General features: G+C 36.8%; 1 protein-coding gene across 1 annotated transcript in view; it reads right to left on the bottom strand.

Moving 5' to 3' along the window:
• The window catches only part of LOC120413070 (uncharacterized), a 40566-nt gene extending 32986 nt beyond the window's left edge, over positions 1-7580 (bottom strand). Inside the window, exon 1 of the mRNA XM_039573773.2 lies at positions 6755-7580. The gene's annotated coding sequence lies outside the window, so the exon portion shown is untranslated. The remainder of the gene's footprint in view (positions 1-6754) is intronic.
• Positions 7581-14189: the final 6609 nt, after the last annotated feature.

Below are 14189 nucleotides of genomic sequence, written 5' to 3'. Positions count from 1 at the left end.
CGACTTCCGAGAGGTTAAGAGGCAGTATTTGTAGATTCTGCTCGGTTTGTTCTAGAGGTCGTATCGAGGTGCTCCGATTTGGATGAAACTTTCAGGGTTTGTTTGTCTATACATGAGATGAACTCATGCCAAATATGAGCCCTCTACGACAAAGGGAAGTGGGGTAAAACGGGCATTGAAGTTTGAGGTCAAAAAAACATGAAAAATCTTAAAATTGCTCGCATTTCCGTAAAACTTCATCAATTCCAACTCTCTTAGATGCATTCGAAAGGTATTTTGAAGCCCTTCAAAATGTGCTATAGACATCCAGGATTGGTTTGACTTTTTCTCATAGCTTTTGCAAATTACTGTTAAAAATGGATTTTTTAAAACCTTAATAACTTTTGGCAACAGCCTCCAACACCCATACTCCCATAGGTCAAAAGTTAGGGAATTGCATGGACTATAAGCCTACGGTATTAACTTTTTGGCCAATCGCAGTTTTTCTCATAGTTTTAGGATTTTTCTAGAACAAACATTTTACAACGTTAGTTTTTGCCCTGTAGATCGCCATATCGGCACTTTTTGGTCTCAATTTTGTCATATTCGGAATCCTCGGACAATTTCACGTAAGTTAGAAGTATTGGAGTTGTAATTTTGATTTAAAAAATAATTAAATAAAACATTTTTGTGAAAAAAGAAATAGATCTTATTTATCCTATGATCAATACGTCAAATGCTGTATCAAGTAGGCGAAACCCTGTTTTACCCCTAATCCGACAAAATGCTAAATAATATTTTAATTAATTCTAAATGGCATTTTTTCCAATCAAATTCAAAATTCCAACACCTCAATCTAATGTTAAATTTTCTGAGGATTCCGAATATGGCAAAATTGAGACCAAAAAGTGCCACTATGGAGGCCTACAGGGCAAAAACTAACGTTGTAAAATGTTTGTTCTAGAAAAATCGTAAAACTATGAGAAAAACTGCGATTGGCCAAAAAGTTAATAACGTAAGCTTATAGTCCATAAAATTCCCTAACTTTTGACCTATGGGAGTATGGGTGTTGGAGGCTGTGGACAATAGTTTATACAAAAAAATCTTTTTCGCGGAAAATCACCAAAAGACACCCAACCACCCCTTAGACTGCACAGGCTTTAAAGGATGCACAAGAGTGGATTCCTCCAATACTCCTTACGCTAATTATTTATCATAATATGTTGTATTCAGTACTTATTCATTTGAATACAAAGACTCAAAGTCTGACATTTACGATCAAAAGTACTGAAAAGTTACACTTTTTAGCACTCAAATGGATGCTGAAAAGTACCTTTCAGTACTTTCTGTTGTTTTTGGCGGTGAAAATTTAAATTTTAAATAAAAAAAAATAGGCTGCTTTAAAAAATAAGAGCAGTTCTATCACTACTACGCTACTTAAGACGCAGTATTGTGGCAGTATAATATCAGCACGATCGTCTGTTAGCCGGAACCGGAAGAGGAACGGGGTTTATTATGTCGTTCGTTGTAGCCTTCCAATCGCATGGCTGTTGTTTTTGAAGAGCTTTTAAAGCTTGATGATTCCAGGATTTGGCGCGCGTGCTCTTTGCAACCAGGTCTAGGAAATTGAGCTCGAAGCGTGATTAGAAATTGCCCCGAATTGATTATGTTTTTGTTCATTTTTTCGAGGAGGAGCGAGCACTTTTTCCCGGATAATTGAATTATGGAAAATTTTGACGAGATTACTTTTTGATTCGATTTTTTAGGATGAAGCGCTTTCCATTTTGCGAGGGGTTCGTGCTGCTGCTGCGTCATGAATAAAACGAGAATTCATAAAAGCAGTGTCAAAACTATTTTTGAAATGCCAACTTTGCGCCACACCGGAAGCACGTCCTCGTATCAAACAGAGCTTCAGAGCTCGTGTGGTTTATTGTTGTCAGTTCCATTGAAAGTACTCTCTCATATTCAGGAAGCAGAACGATGCAAAACAATCACCGTGCTGCTTCTGCTGCTGTGCACGTCAGGAGTGATGCTTTTTGTAATAACTTTTACCCACGCTGAAAGCTTTTATTGGTTCAGTGTAACGTGACGCCTATGGAAATCATAAGAGTTATGTTCACACAGAATGCTTTATCTGTAGGTAGCAGATACCTTAGCAATGCAATATGATCTATAGTTGTAGGAGAAGGTAATGTAAATATCTGAATGCTGTTAACAAAATGCAAAACACTTTAGACAATGATTTGTAGGTCGTTTTCCTCACTTCAAACCATAAATGCGTCGCATTTCTATCAGAATTATGGATACACAAATTTCCTATACAAAAATAAGCACGTGATCTACGCTTGCGCTCCAGGCCTTCTTTCAGGGGTTTGCAATTCATTATTTTAGGAGGACTGTTTCTCGGCAATGGTTTGGTTTAGTTTGAGATATTTATTGATTCTTATGTAAAATTGTCCGGGGAACACCATCGTGTTCCTCTGACAATTTTGTTATAGAATGTGTGAAAATCACGTTTAAAGCCATCAACTATATTGGAAGGCATTTAAGCGTTGATATTTTATTTTTATTGAATTCCTTGTACAATTTCCTGTAAAATGCAACCAGAGTCTTTTAGTCGAATAATTGTAAAGTTACAAGTAAAAGAAAAAAAATGTTTTTTTTTATCGAAATCGTCAATAAAGAGGGCGGTCCCAAAAATAGAGGGATGATCCAATCGGCACCAAACTTGGGATTTCTAATAACTATCGATAGATGAACGTTCCCTCCAAGTTTGGTCCAAATCGGTGAAGGTCGAGTCCAAAAGTGTACCCACACTCAAAGTCAAAAGTATCCTTTTTTCAAGTTCACCCGTCGTCACCCTTTTAAAAGGGTATCGAAAATGTACTGATTTTGACATACTCTTTTGAAAGGGTGACGCCAGGTGAACTTGAAAAAAGGATAGAAAGTATCATTTTGAGGGATGGTTTTGATTTTGAGTGCAGTTGACATGGATGACCAGCATATTTTTTTCAATCTAAAATACTTCATGAAGGAAAAGTACTCAGCCAAAAAATTATTTGAGAAGCTTAGAAATATTTCCTAAAATAAACAATGTTTGGCTTTGTTCATCGGACTGAGATACACCCTCACATAGTTCAAAATTTTGTGTTTTTCTCAGTGTCATCCATTCGCAATATCTCGGAAACTATTGGTTCGATTTTCCATGTTAAAAAACTCTTGAATTTTAATAATTTCGACATTTCAGAGTAAAAAAATAAATGCGCGGTGCTTTTTTCGTTCGCTAAAGTATTTTTAAGGCCGTTGCAAATATTTTTTGAAGTTTATGTCCCTCGTCTCTGGCCAAAGTCAAGGGGGGCAAAAAAATAAAAAAATATAAAAAATTAAATTAAAAGCCGTGGTATTAACACTTGAATGAAAAAAGTGTTTTAAATGCGTTTTACACCTGCCCAGTAGTTTTGCATTCATTAGTTTTCAAAATATCCAAGTATTGAAGAGATTTTTTTTTTTTGCCATTTGAATTGGACATTGGAATTTCACAGAAATTGAAAATATTTTTGATCGATGCCACAAAGTATGAATACAAGAAATTTTTGTGCTCCTGTCATTTACATGGAGTTTTTATTTTTTAATGTTTGAGACCAAATTTTAATGTCTTCAAAATTATTCGAACGGTTTGTGAATGTTTTAAAACTTGTGCACCTGGTGAAGAAGGAAACTGTTTTGTCAGCGCCGGCCATCAACCAAGTGAATTACTAAATTCGCTTTACGGACAGCTTTATAGCGGACGGCGCTGGGTGGCGATTGATATCAAATTTTGGTCTGAAGAAGACTAGTGGAAGTTGGCCAATATGTGGAGCTGAGGGATTTGGATCTGTGCTTTCCGCGGCATAGAACGGCTGTTCGAGATCGTGTTGTTCAAACCCGGTGAGGAATTTCCTTTTTGCATCCTTATTTAATTTTCAAGTGTTGCAAGAGCGGCCGTGGCTGACTGGTTACGGTGTTCGCTTTATAAGCGAATAGTTCTGGGTTCGATTCCCATCTGCTCCCAATAAGAAAGTTAAGGAAATATAAATTCTTGAAATTCCTGAACATGAACAAAAAATCAAAATTGCTCAAGGCGGGGTTCGATCCCTCGTTCAGATTCGCGGCGTATGAGCTATGACTGGAATTAGGAATACTGTTACTGCTAACAATTATATACGCGCTGGATCTTTGTCCATTTGACGAGGGTCCGGAAGTTCTGAATAACGTTTGGATCAAATTGATGCAACCGTTCTTTAGGGCGGGGCTTGTCGGTTCAGCGGAGGTACCTCGCGCTCGGCTAGCCAGCGTAGAAATGGGTCACCGAAGCTCGGCAGAGCTAACACCTTCCAAATGCCTATGCGAGTTATTTGCATGTATAGAATATAAAATCTAAAATACATGGAAACAACTCAATTTGTAAGAAGCGGCCGCGTGGTCCCGTTTGATTGGTTGCACACACACACACACACACACACATGCCACAAAGTATGAATACAAAGAGACGAGTTGTCGAGAACAGAACACTGATGAAGTCTACAAGTAGTAAACGAAATACGTATCTATTAATATATTAAAAAATATATAGCGAAATTAAAAGGAACAACTCGTCTCTTTGTATTCATAGTAATGCATTCTGCTAAAACGCTCAACCAAACCAGAATGCAAAATATGATTTCAAACGCAGGAAAATACATTTAAAATTGTTTTCAGTTGGTTAGACTTCTATTTCCTTTTAAATGTTGAAGCTTTTTGAAAAAAATCCTGTGTTTCCGAGCATATTTACAGAAGAATTGTACATGGGTCATTCACAAATTCCTTTACTTAAGTTTGTATGCAACTCGAAAAAAGTAGGTATTTTCTTGAAACTTGTTAAACAAATCAAAATAGACCGATGTTCACCAGGTGTAAAAATTCTAAAAACTTTCTAACAAGTAATCACATGGTTACTGGATGGCCCTTTTATGATAAACTGATTTACGTAAGGGTTCATTCTAATACAACGCAACGATTTTTTTTTATCTCACACCCTTATGTCGGCCAAATTACAGTGAAATTCACTAAACAATAAAAACCACGTGATTCGATTGTTTTTTTACAAACTTTTGTAACTTTGTTGTTGGACGAACCCTTACCTAAATAAGTTGTATGCAACGTTTAGTTGTTCGCAATTAAAAATGTTTTGTTGGGTAGGTAAACAGTTTTATTATTTCCTCAAATTTAATTTAAAAAGCACAAAAGTCAACAAAATAAGTTACGTTGTTTGCAGATCACCCCTTAGGGGCCATTAACAAACGATATGGGCACTTTATTTAAAAAAAATCAGCCCTCCTGAAAACTTGAAGTTCCTCCTCCCTTCTAAAACTTCCACGTTTTTGTAAATTGCTCAAAACCATTAAAATATTAAGGGAGCGTTCTTGCATTACGTAACAAAACATTTATATTTTTAGACCCTCTCCACCCCCTGGTAATACATTTCCGATACGTTTTTTTGTATAAATCCTCGAACCATCCACCCTCCCCCTTGATATTACGCCGTTACGTAATGCATGGACGTCCCATTACATGGATAGAGGAGGGGAGAAGGGAGGGGGGGGGTCCTTCGTGATAATGGAATAATACAAATATTAATTTTTACTTTGAAAACACTTTGAAAAACTTCGTAAATCGTACTACTACTGTGCGGTATAGAGAGGGGGGGGTTTCTTACATGGGCGGGCCAATCAATTCACATGTCCTTGTACTGTCTATTAATGTCTTATAATGAAATCTTAACCTACAGTTGTTCAAACTAACAAAAACTATGATTTATTTTGAAACTAAAATTTCGTGACGATGCAACGCACTGGACCTTATCAAGACACCTTAGGAAGACAACCTATGGAATGTTAACATTAACCTTAACATGTTAACATTAAGTTGATTAATAAACTGTTACATAATCCGCTTTGTAAATGCCGGCCCCGATACTCTTCATGGGTCTTTCTCTCAGCAACAGGGAAAGATTTACTTCCACCTCATTCATCAACTTTGAATTTTAGGTTTTTTTTTCAGCAAAATGGGGTGCATCACTCGTTTGTTAAATAAGAAAAAAAAACAACAACATTTTTTTTTGTTAATAATTCCTTGGGATAATCGAATTTTGGATAATCGTAACTTCGGGCAATTGAAAATTGTGATAGTCAAGTCTGGAATTTTTTTTCCGAAAACATTTAAAATGATTTGAATACTCAAAACAACTGTACTGCATAAATGTCTCATATGCATTTTCATCGCTTTTGAGTTATATTGATGTAGCTTGGTTCAAAATCGTGTGCTCTTTCCGAAAAGCCTGCAACATCCAGTACTTTGTCGTAGAAATCAGGAGGAAATCCAGTTTTTCGCGAAAACTTGACACGTAGCCTTACGTGTGGGGCAAACTTCCAATGCGTTTTTCTCTGAATGCTGTTTTTGCATATGGGACATTTATGTGACCATGGGCAATGTACTACTATATAATGCCTTTTACAACTCTTTTTTTACACTGAATGTAAAAGCTATAGCAATTTGTTTTGCAGTCGAAATTCTGAGGGATCAATTTGTTATTAGTTTTAAGAAATATTGAATAAAAAAACTAGGAATTTATGTTATAACGATGCTTAAAAATTCCTTTAGGTTGAAAGAACAAAAAACGGATACAAACAAAAAAGGATTGTTCTTTTAAAATATGTGAAAATAAGCAAAAAATCATTTCATAAATAATAAGATATACCTTCGCATGTGTGTATAATTCTAACGATAATCCCGGCAACAGCATCAACCCTGAAACAAGATCAACTCCAATCAGCAGCCAAACCTGACCATCCTGTCCTTTTAGCCTTGAACAAGATTGGTCACTTTATTATCCTACAACTTTTTGCTGAGCCTTGTTGAACCACCTTCACCTCAAGGCAAGAACAAAAACGCGTTTTTGCCTTTATTGTCGCTCTCGATAAAATGCGATAATTGCCAGGTGTTTTTCCTCTCAGGACATCGAGTACCCAAAAGGACCAGATGAGCCACTAACGAAGCTGTGCACCTGTTGTGATAGCTAGATAGATATCGTCCCGACACGCAGCATCTTCACTGTACCAAAACACTGCACTGCCTCTACCGCGCGAAGACCATGGCCATTTTCTTCTTCTCTTGTTGTTTGTTTTCCTACTCCTCACACACCGACACAATCGCACGTAAAACGAGTAATCCAGTCAGCCTTGAGCTTGGCACCTTCCGAAGGATACTTGGCTATCTTTGATCAATTTCCCAATGAAAAACACTTCATTATCCTTTGCAAACACAATCCAGAATTGCTGAACGTAAATCCTTGAACCTCTCCACACCGCTAGTCGCGAATCTTCCAGAGTAATTTCAAGAATATCGGCAAAAAAGGATATTCACTGCAGGAGGCACTACGAATTCAATTTTCACATACCCACACACACACACGAACAAGCAATCTGTCACATCTCCACAACCTGGGTTGGTGGCTATGGAAACGTGTGGTGGAAAACCGTAGTAGAAAATCTAAGGGGGCCGTGACGTTTACACCTGCAGCTGTGGAAGCTAGCCGACCTGGAGCGCGTTTCGTGAAAAACTGAGAGGAAAAGCGTCTCGACGGGTGCATAAATACAGGAGCCGATGGCTGACACACGGGATGTTTTCCCAGGATGGTACCAATACATGCGTAGAAAAGGAGGTGGTACAGTGGAGGCGGAGAATAGCGGAATCTTTCAAAGGATTTTAAATTTTATTTAATTTTTATTGAATTATGTATGATACATTGATCCATGATTAGGAAAAAAAAGTTCAGTAATCCCTAAAAATCTGAACAGTTTGAAATTCGTCAAATGCTTAAAAAATCACAATAAAGGTAAATTAAAGCCATAATTTGCTTTTCACATTACTTTTCGATGCGTGTTGTTGCAAACTTGCAATAATTTTGTAGAAATTTCTACACTCATAAAAAAAAAGCATACGAAACACACACAAAAACAAACTCATTAAAAAATATTATACTGTTTTATTTTAATAAAAGTGTACACGTAGTATGTGAAATTATAAAAAATATGTTTTTGAATATTCGATAATCTTTGATAATTTTAAAAACCATTGTTTTTTTTTTTTTTTTTTTGCTGGACGCTTTAAATATTTTAAACATCAATCAAAATTATCATCAATCAACTTTAAAACATCAATAAACTTACAACATTTAAGTCATCGGCTCGAGTAGCGTGATCACGCGGTTGCTTCCCATGTTTAATCGTGATTTTGGGCATTAAATTTTTGTTATTTTCTCGGCATCATCAGTCAATCGCGAGCAGTGGATCGCGCGGTAGATTGGCATGTTTCGTTGTGTTTTGAGTTTTTTTTTGTTTATATAGTTTTCAAAAGAAATGTGCCAATATGTTGAGACAAGCAATGATGATCGGAGACACGCCGAAGAATATGCGTTACGGTTTATGGTATTACACAAATCGTTTTAATAAACAAAGGCCTTACTATATCATCACTCATCGGCAGGCACGCTAACGAAGAAATTCGGGAGAATCGCGATCGAATGAATTATATAGTAAAATCTGAATATAGCCGGCTGCCAATGGTTTAAAGTTTTCAATCGATAAACAAACTGTTCATGATCAAATCACTGCTACTTTTGAATCCTGATCTCATACCCGTCTTACTATCCCTTTCAAAACTCACGTGATACTTTGTCTTTTTTTGTGATATTTGTCGGAGATGCAGTCGATTTGCCAGTCCCTATTACTCAAGTATCGGACAAACTTTCAAATCTGCTTCCCACCTTACACCTGGTCGTAGCCGGCGCCGGTATTGATCATCAGTACATTTTTAATCCTCCCATAATTAAACTTTTGTTTACCATGTACTTAAAATTCAACATTTCAGAAATAATTATAAAACATTTTTTTCATAACACAAACATGAACAAAACATGAAAAAATCTAAAAAATATTTATATTTCATAATATTGCGATAATGTTAGATTTCTAAGGGAGTGGAAAATGTTTAGTATGGTTTTTCGCAAACAGAACACAAAATGCTTATTTTTTTTATTCTTAACATCACAGCAAAAAATCCGATGGTAAAATCGCATACAAAAGCATGCACATCACCTTCGTCAAAATAAACACTTATTATTACACACTGCATGTACAATTTTTGCAAACACAAAAAAAAGTTGCAACCGACGGGACTCAAACCCAGCACCTACAGTAGGGACTGGCGCCTTAGCCCGCTCGGCCATCAGAACGATGTAAAACTTGTTGGAAAAACGCATATATGAGCTTGACATTTCGGTCAAGTAGGTTTCCCATAGTGATGGGCTACATATTTCAGGGTGTAAAATCACATAAAATTGCATAAAATAATGCAATATTTATTTTACACCCAGGCCTTTTACACGCAGCTGGATTACTACTTTTTTAGCTGTGATCCCAAGATTTTTTTGTTTAATCAAGTTTATGTTTGTTTCAGAGATCGAAATTTTCTCAAAATTTTAAAATCCTAGAAATAAGTTTGGTAAAAAAAATACATTTTTAGCTACAAGTTTAATTTTGAGTGCCAAACAATTGAAAATCTCGTGCCGAATTCAATTCACTTCCTTACACGTGTATGCGTGTAGAACTGCACGTGTGCTGGGCCCAATTTTGGACAGTGCGCATGCGCTACTATTACTACACTTTTATTGTCGGCAATTCAAAATGCATTTTTTCTTGTATACAACCTACATCGAGAGCTGTCAAACTTGACAGCTGTAAAATGGAATCACGAAAACTTGTGTGAACCAATGTTGCAAGATAGACGGAATATTTAAAAAAAAACATAAATGCTTTCTAATGATACGTTCGTTTGAAGAGCTGGTGCGGCACTGAGTGCCGCACTCGTCTGTGCCAGTTTCATTTGTCAGTGTGCGTGGAACTCGCATGAAACTGAAAACAATATCGAGTGTGGCACTAGAGTTTCAGTTCCAAGATGGCGGCGAAACTCTGCGGAACTAGCGCGAGTTTCATCAAAGAAACACTTTGACAGCTCTGAGTGCGGCACTCAGTGCGGAACTAGCCCTCAAACGAACGTACCATAAATATAATAAAGCGGTAAAGAATTGCTGTAAAATCACAGTCATGAAAGTTGGAAAAAAAATTGTTCCAAATGTTGGACCAGTTTTAATTAAAATTTAAGTATACACACGAACGACATCTATAGCCAATTCCAAAAATCTCACTCTCCCTAATGCCAACAGTGGGTTAATGGTAAACGAATGAAACTCAGTAGAGATGAAAATTTGTAGAAAAATTAGTTTTAACATAGATTCCGGATGCTAAAAATTGATTCCGGAAGCAATTTTTTTTTGAAATTTTTATTGAGAAAGCGCTGGTTCAATATTATATTTTTTAGGACAATTATGTAAATTACCCGCTAAACACTCAAATACAATCGTTTTCATTAAACCCGGAGAACAGTCATGCATGCTCTTCCATGCACTATACTGATATATTTCAAGTACAAGATACAAAAACGATCGCGGACTAATCTTCCTCCGATGATTTATGAACCCGGCGATGACTTTGGCCAAACCGTGAGACTTTTATTTCAATTAAATATAATTATATATTCTAAAAGGCTTGCCTCCAAGGTATTCAACGCCCCCTTGTGATGATATGAGATGATCGTTACAGCATTATCATACTTAATAGTTTGAATTGACCTACGTGTGGTCAACTGGGGTTGGGAAGAGCGCCAGTACACCAATGAGGATAAGAGTATGCCGAAACTCATTGACGTCACCGACGTCAGATGAAAAATTCTTTTCGTTCCATCAATTAGGTTCATTGATTCGCCCTCAGGTAGATGAAAATTGCCCAGTCATTTACAAATCCGATGTAATTTAGGATCGCTGTGCGTTGAGCGTCCAGTGTGAGAATTCAATTAATCGTTTTAGAGGTTATCTCACATTGGTTCAAACCAGGCAATAAATGTTCGCGATAAACGGATCAATTAAAAATCAAAACCTCGTTTTGCACAGCTATTAAAAGTGGAAGCAGTTCGAAATAAACTTGAATTGGTGCGCTTAATTAGTCGCTCTCAACGCTTCAATTTAGAAACAACATGCAAATCAACGACCGAAAATCTTTTGTCAGTGGCCTATCATCATCCACCGATGCTGATTCTGATGGTAGATGAATTCCCAAAGCACAAACATCGCCTTAGACAAGCCCATTTGCGATGGTCACGATCTCCGCCTATTGCTGATTGATTGCTTCCAGACTGCGACTGCACGGAGAAAAAAGAGTTCCCAAAATCGTGAACAAGCGTTCATGAAAATGGGAACCACGAACAAAGTGTTCAAATTTCATGGTACGTTTTTCAAAATCGTACCATGGGATTTGAACACTTTGTTCGAGGTTCCCATTTTCGTGAACGCTTGTTCACGATTTTGGGAACTCTTTTTTCTCCGTGTGGGTATAATATCCATGAATATACTCGGCGAGAACATCGAGCAATAAAACTCTTGCCAAAGTTGAGGACCGGTTAGAACAGGACAAGTTAATACGATTTGGATCGAGTGCAGGTTGAAAAAAAAGGGTTTCGGAAGCAATCTATAGTAAATCTGCGGCTCATAATGACGAAGCGATTTGGTCGGGCACTAATCTTGTTTGGTAAGGAATGTTGTTCCCTGTAGTTGGTGTGTCTGTATTATGTAATTCGGAGGTACAAGTTCAATATCTGTCGTTAGAATTACTTGCATTTGATTTTAATTCGGTTCTGTTCTGTTTGTTTGTTTGTTTTGTAGATCCGTGATCCGGATTCTTGACCTGACCAAATAAATCAATTCGTCGCTGTCTTGAACAAAAAAATCAAACAACTGACGTCAGCATGTAGATGCCAAATGCAGAACCTAGACAAATAGATTTATCAACCAAATCTGTAAAAAATTTCCCATAATTAAAAAACTGTTTAAAAAAACATTACAAAAATATAAACAGAAATTATTTAAAACAAAAATACTATAGAAAAAAAAAGCAATTAAAGGATTAAATTGCATTGTAGTCAGTGTCTACCAACATCACTACTTCTTACGTCATCATTACTTCTGATGCTGTTCTCCGCGCTTCAAAGGCCGAGGAAGCGGTGCAGCGAAAGTTAAGAGTGGGAAATCCAAACAAACAGGCTGAAGATGGCATCCGGGAATCCCCGGTTGAATTTAATTCCAGTTGCATGCAGGTTTCAACTTTGGTCACCACACCAGTTCTAGATGACGCCCGACAACTCGCAAGCGACTTCAACGTCTGTACAAACAGGTGTCACCGACGAACAATCACTTCCGAAGTGGTCAATCAATTGTACCTCATTGTTGTCATTGCGTTTTAGGCGCTTTGCGCCTTGTAAAAATCAGCGTCAACTTCCTCTTGTCGTGTTGTTGTTTGTAGCTGATATTAATGCAAATGCAAGATCCTGATCAGCTGACCCGGTAGGACCTCCTGCTGCGAGCAGGTGCCCACACGGAGAAAAAAGCGTTCCGAAAATCATGAACAATGTGCCACGAAATCTGGAACAAGGTGATATTTCACGGTACGAAAACGTACCATGAACAATTTTCATGAACAAAAAGCAAATCATGAACAGGTGTTCACGAAAAATCGTAACGCCTGCAGCATAACGCTTAGCTTGTTATCGAAATCATGAACACTGTTCACGATTTCAGGGAACAACGTGGGAATGTGTTCACGATTTAAAGAACACTTTTTAAATGTGAAAAAAGAGTTTGGAGCTAGTAAAAAATGTTAAGTTTTCTGGATTGTAAGTTAAAAGTTTTAAGCATATCGAACAGCCGTAGTGGGCAAAATGCAGTTTTTATCTAATAATTTTGGTAAGAAGCCGTTACTCACTGTGACGGCGGCTTAGGGATTTGCCTTTATTTTTATTTTACAGAACCCCATATTTAAATGGCTGTACAACCTGCACAATAATAAGATTATTATGTTTAAAAACGTAACGTAACGCTTCTTTAAAATCGTGAACTTTAGTTCATGATTTTTATCACTTCTGTTCATGAAAACGTAGTTTTTTGTTCATACAATCGTGCACGAGTTCACGATTACATGAACAAATATTTTACGCAAAAACATGCACATTTGTTCACGATTTTCGGAACGCTTTTTTCTCCGTGCAGCTGAACTCATTAGGAATCGGCTTAACCCTTGAAGAGATTGAATCGAAATATTAGTCTGCTAAAAGAGTAGAGTAGAAGTAGAAGTAGAAGTAGAAATAGAAGAAGAAGTAGAAGTAGAAGAAGACGTAGACGTAGAAGTAGAAGTAGAAGTAGAATAAGAAGTAGAAGTAGAAGTAGAAGTAGAAGTAGAAGTAGAAGTAGAAGTAGAAGTAGAAGTAGAAGTAGAAGTAGAAGTAGAAGTAGAAGTAGAAGTAGAAGTAGGAGTAGAAGTAGAAGTAGAAGTAGAAGTAGAAGTAGAATAAGAAGTAGAATAAGAAGTAGAAGTAGAAGTAGAAGTAGAAGTAGAAGTAGAAGTAGAAGTAGAAGTAGAAGTAGAAGTAGAAGTAGAAGTAGAAGTAGAAGTAGAAGTAGAATAAGAAGTAGAATAAGAAGTAGAAGTAGAAGTAGAAGTAGAAGTAGAAGTAGAAGTAGAAGTAGAAGTAGAAGTAGAAGTAGAAGTAGAAGTAGAAGTAGAATAAGAAGTAGAAGTAGAAGTAGAAGTAGAAGTAGAAGTAGAAGTAGAAGTAGAAGTAGAAGTAGAAGTAGAAGTAGAAGAAGAAGTAGAAGTAGAAGTAGAAGTAGAATAAGAAGTAGAAGTAGAAGAAGAAGTAGAAGTAGAAGTAGAAGTAGAAGTAGAAGTAGAAGTAGAAGTAGAAGTAGAAGTAGAAGTAGAAGTAGAAGTAGAAGTAGAAGTAGAAGTAGAAGTAGAAGTAGAAGTAGAAGTAGAAGTAGAAGTAGAAGTAGAAGTAGAAGTAGAAGTAGAAGTAGAAGTAGAAGTAGAAGTAGAATAAGAAGTAGAAGTAGAAGTAGAAGTAGAAGTAGAAGTAGAAGTAGAAGTAGAAGTAGAAGTAGAAGTAGAAGTAGAAGTAGAAGTAGAAGTAGACGTAGAAGTAGAAGTAGAAGTAGAAGTAGAAGTAGAAGTAGAAGTAGAAGTAGAAGT

This window comes from Culex pipiens, chromosome 3, assembly GCF_016801865.2.
Source record: "Culex pipiens pallens isolate TS chromosome 3, TS_CPP_V2, whole genome shotgun sequence".
In the NCBI taxonomy this organism is placed as follows: domain Eukaryota; kingdom Metazoa; phylum Arthropoda; class Insecta; order Diptera; family Culicidae; genus Culex; species Culex pipiens.
This window is presented reverse-complemented; position numbering and strand designations above follow the sequence as displayed.